Here is a 4,846-nt window from a genome sequence, read left to right as displayed (position 1 = left end):
CAGTGACGAGGAAAAACTTCCTTTTAGGCAGAAACCTCGGTCAGACCCAGGCTCTTGGTAGGTGGTGTCTGACGGGCCGATGTACTGCAATTCAAACCAAGGCTATATAACTGTTCTGCATGGGTCCAGTTAAAAAAGTTATGAAACAAATACGTTAAGCTTAATAATCATCAACTGACTTCAAGGAGCACAAAATCAAAAAATCCACCTACCAGCACCTCTGGAGGTCAATAATCAGCATGTTATGTCATTGTTGAATTTGCACTGCAAGATTTAGCTTCTGGCTTGAGCTTCATATTCTACAGACAAATGGGAAAGTGGAATCTATCTCCTCATCTAACTTTGCCAAGAAAGTGAAAAATGCATATTTCCCTAAGCATCAGACTATTTCTTTAACATGATAAACATAAAAAGTTGTCAACGAATCAAAGAACCAGCTCAGTTAAGCAACCACTTGTTGCTAGTCTTACCAATACAGTCAGGGTTTCATTGTGTGTTTAGTGTAATGGTGTTTAAGAGTGAGCAGATGAACTGAGCTGGAGTAAACATCAGTGCCATGGGAAAGAGTGACCTCTGAGGTCTCATATTCACCTTAGAGTTCCATCTATTCCCTTGTAAGTGTTAAATCCTGCCTTTGTCTCTGAAAGCTTCTCTTATTGTTTATCTTCTCTCTCTTATTCCTCCTTTGCTGCATCATAGACTCTGTTTCTCTTTCTGTTATTCCGCCACCTTTGATGCATCCCCCCAATCTTTAATCCTTTCAGCTAACACAACATGATGCGAGGAGCTGAATGGGTGTACATCTGTGCAGTGTTTTAGGACGGTTTAAATCCAGTTACAACAGTGTAAGACTGATGCTCCCCTTCTGTCCAAAGTTATGAATATTTAAACTGTCACAGAACCAACCTCACACTCTCAGCATCAACGGATAAGTCAGCCTGCCACCAACAGTGGATAAGGAGCTGTTTATTCAAATCCAGTCACAGGGATGTGAAGCCCAGCTGCTATTGGCCAGAGTGTTCAGCTGAAAAGATGCCAGTGTGTTTTTTTAACTTGTTTATGTGTGCATAATAGAAAAATCTGGGTGATTGCATCAACTTATTCCAAAATGTCTCCAACATAAGACAACATGTTTTCTTATGTTGGAACATAGAATGACATTAAATGAGAATAGGAATGAATAATGCAAAATGACCATTACTTACTGAGCGTTATTTTGAATTTGTGAAGAAAACTTTGTTTTGTTGCATGCATCCACGGTCGACAAAGAATCAAAAATGCAATCGAACAACGTATAAAAATCGCTTGATGGAGCAGTGAAGCTGTTCTGGAGGCTCGTGGTGAAACATTGTCTCAATAAGACACATTGTTTGTTCTTTCTTTGATGGGTCATGGTATCAACATACCTGTTGCTACTATTGGATGGTGTTTGTTGTGTAATCACAACTTCCTGACCAGCAAAGTTACGAATTGCTGTTCCAACATGTACAAGTTATAGAATAGGGTTGAAATTCATACTATTAAAAGGAAGTCATGGAGGGTTGTAATTATTTTTTCAACATGATACTTTTTAATCCCCATTAACTGCATTTTGCACTGACATGAGGGTCCCAAGACACCTGATGTAAAGCAGATGTTCAAATATAAATTATTATCAAGCCTTTATGAGCTGTCAAAATGATTTGTTATATCTCAAAACAGCTGAATGAATTATTATGTGGTGTTAACTATCACTCTGTATTACACATCTGTTATATTCAGTCAAATGATACCAAAAGTTCAAGTTATTGAAACTTTCAAGTTTGGAATAATTCAATGAGTTATTTATCCAAACTGTCTAGGCGTATTTACAGGGACTAACTGGTGGCTGTACTATGGTGAGGACATGACAGAGTTGTAAGAAAATTCTGCTTTTTTGATCACTTATTGTGATGAGTTTTACACATCACATTCTCTCAACAAATACCGCCAACATTTTAACACTAAAGCGCAGGAAAAAGACAAAATATGGCTGCAAGTGGGAACTTAGTTTGCTAAAACACATTCTTTGTCCATGCATTTAAATACCATATGCAAGTTGACTTGAGTTGATACAGTGAATTGATTAATTTTTTGGGATACTTGCATAGAACAAAACCTTTGTGAATGTTAAGACAAGTCAAAACGTCTACTGTGGAGACACAGTAGAGAAGATGCCAATGCCATGAATGACAGTGTTTTGATGAACAATAAAGACATTTGACGTCCTTACAGACCTGTAGAGTCCACTCACACAGGTGTTTTCACTTCACTTCTGCCTGATCGCACCTCTTCTCAGGATTGTGTGGGTGTGTTCAAACTTTGGCTGGTTGGCATGTCTCAAATGCTTCTGTAAATGTTTTGCACTTTTTAGTGTCAGGGCAATGAACATCATTAACATGTCGCTATGTATAGCAGACTGTTGGCAATAGTGTTACCACTGCCTAGCTAATTGCTGCTTCTCTGCACTGTGCACCATGCAGGTCGGCCTGCCATGGGAAACAGAGCATTAGTTAGCCCCACGGTTAGCTCACACTCCATTACCTGGCTTACCTGGCTTACCTGGCTTCCGTTGGAGAGCTGTGCTCATCAGTGATACCCCTCCCGACCAGGACACTGGCATAATCAGCGGGTAACCTCAATATGAGCCCCCATCTCCTGCAAAAGCCCAGCTCGGGCAGCGTGCAATGCATAACAGCGGCGAGTCACCGGTTATCAGCCAGCTGCAGAAAGACATGAACACAAAGTAGGGGCCAACAGCTTCAACAACCTGTTTTCTTTTCACCGTCGTCAAATACCCACACCAACAAAATCATTTTTAAATCTACACTTTGTGTCAAATTACTGATTTATGCAGCAAGTATCTGTGCACTTACATACATTTGTTGGGCGATTCATTGTTCTTTAAACAGGCTAGAGCTATTTATTTTCTTTCTGCCGCATCTCTAACAGAACTTAACAGCATTTTGACATAATTGAATCTATCCATCTTGAGAAAAAATAGACAAATGAACAGTAGTGTTAGCTGAAAATTAATCCTTTTTGTGGTTGGCTTTGGTTGGTGACCTGTTTAGTGTGTCACCAAATATGGATCCATCTGAATAAGAGAAAAACAGTGCATACTATGCTGTTAAAGTGAATGCTGTGATAAGGTAAAACATATTGTACATAACAATAGTAAAAGTATGCAATAAGAATTTAAGAGCAAAGGAACTAGGTGTCTGTTGTACTATTCTGCAATGTGTGTTTCCACATGCTGAGACTTTTAAAAGAATGACTGTATCACAGCTTACCTTTAAATAGACTGTATTTTTGCCGTATTGCACCAAATGACCTCTTCCTCTCTGAAATGTCCTACAAAATTTTGAAGGACTTTGAATAATTCAATTCCCGTAATGAGACGAATAAACAAATGCGTGCATGAATATTCAAAGATTTAGTTCATATCGTTCCATCTTCAAAAGCCTTTGGAAAACATTGCAACAGCATGCACAATCTGCTATGCAGCTGCTGCCTTTTCCTAAAGTCTACCGGCCTTAACTCATCACTGGCTTTTTGTGGGCATCCATAGCAGCTGTTTACACCCTTGTTTTGCAAAGCTGAGGTTTCCAATTTTTAGAGGTTGTCTACTTGTAACACAAGTCAGAAAATAGAAAACTATTCCATATCTGTAATATATCTTTTTTTTAATTATTACAACAGATGCATTCTGCAGATAGAGGGGAAAGTTCTCACTGTTTGGTTTGCATTTGAAATTGAATTGATTCACTGAAGAGACTTGCGCAACTAAGGGATCACAAACATTGAATCTGTTGTGATCTGATATCATTCAGCACTACACTGGGTCAGAACAAGTTGTTTTCATGAAATGCAGGCAAAAATGCAAAAACCACAACATTTTTAGATTTTATAAAACATCTTTAACTTTTTAATTACATCTAAAACAAGTTAATCTCAATTCTTGCTTGTTTTGTTTGTTTTTCATTTGATGGACATCACGAATTGTTTGTAGGGTATTTTAGGTTAAGATTAAAGTAAATAAAAAACCTAAAGAACCAAGATAGAACCAATATATTTTCTATATTTATGGCTGCATTTTGAATCTACTTTGAACAGACACTGTCTGAAGGAATTTCTGTGAAGCAAGTATATTTCATTTAGTTCAAAATCACAAATATATTCCCATTTAGCTAAAAATCCTGAAATGTAGCTATTTAAATGTAAATTTTATTTTAATGAACGGAGATAAGCAAAGCTTAATGGAGGCCAAAAAAGAGATGGCCCTTTATACATTTCATTACTCAACTGTAAAAGTTTTTCTTTTCTTTTTTGATATAATGAGTGTTTGAAATTCATAATAATTATGATAAAAGTCCATTTCAGGTGAAATTGTGAATTTGTTTGTCTTTTCCAAGCCTAAAGTGCATTAGATATCTGACTCAGAACGTAAAAAAAGAGTATTGAAGTGTATCACTGTAATACTCTTAGTGTTCAGTGTTGTTCTGTGATGATGTTTCAGTGTTGCTTTCAAGCTCACTTCATCCTTTTGTGTAAACTCTAAAAACATCACCGAAGTCGTTTTACCTTTTCAATTAATGGTCTTTATTTTACATTTCAAACCCCAACATAATCAGAGATTCATCTGAAATTTCCGTCCAAATAAGTAAATAAATATCATTTTCATGTTTTTATTAAAAAAATAAACAAGTGTTCATTGTTTGCTTCGGACAGAGAATGACAGCCAACCGAAAATAAGGACAGAAGCATTGAACAAGACGGATAGAACAAAGCAGGTGCAACATTTGAGGTGTGGGGGGGGGGGGGGGGG

General features: G+C 37.3%; 1 protein-coding gene across 1 annotated transcript in view; it reads right to left on the bottom strand.

Annotated features, from left to right (window-relative positions):
* Window positions 1-4,600: 4,600 nt before the first annotated feature.
* Window positions 4,601-4,846, bottom strand: part of olig2 (oligodendrocyte lineage transcription factor 2) — a 2,115-nt gene continuing 1,869 nt past the window's right edge. Inside the window, exon 2 of the mRNA XM_034886181.1 lies at window positions 4,601-4,846. This exon is cut by the window's right edge and continues 1,294 nt beyond it. The gene's annotated coding sequence lies outside the window, so the exon portion shown is untranslated.

The sequence above is a fragment of the Etheostoma cragini genome, chromosome 11 (assembly GCF_013103735.1).
Source record: "Etheostoma cragini isolate CJK2018 chromosome 11, CSU_Ecrag_1.0, whole genome shotgun sequence".
Classification (NCBI taxonomy): Eukaryota; Metazoa; Chordata; class Actinopteri; order Perciformes; family Percidae; genus Etheostoma; species Etheostoma cragini.
This window is presented reverse-complemented; position numbering and strand designations above follow the sequence as displayed.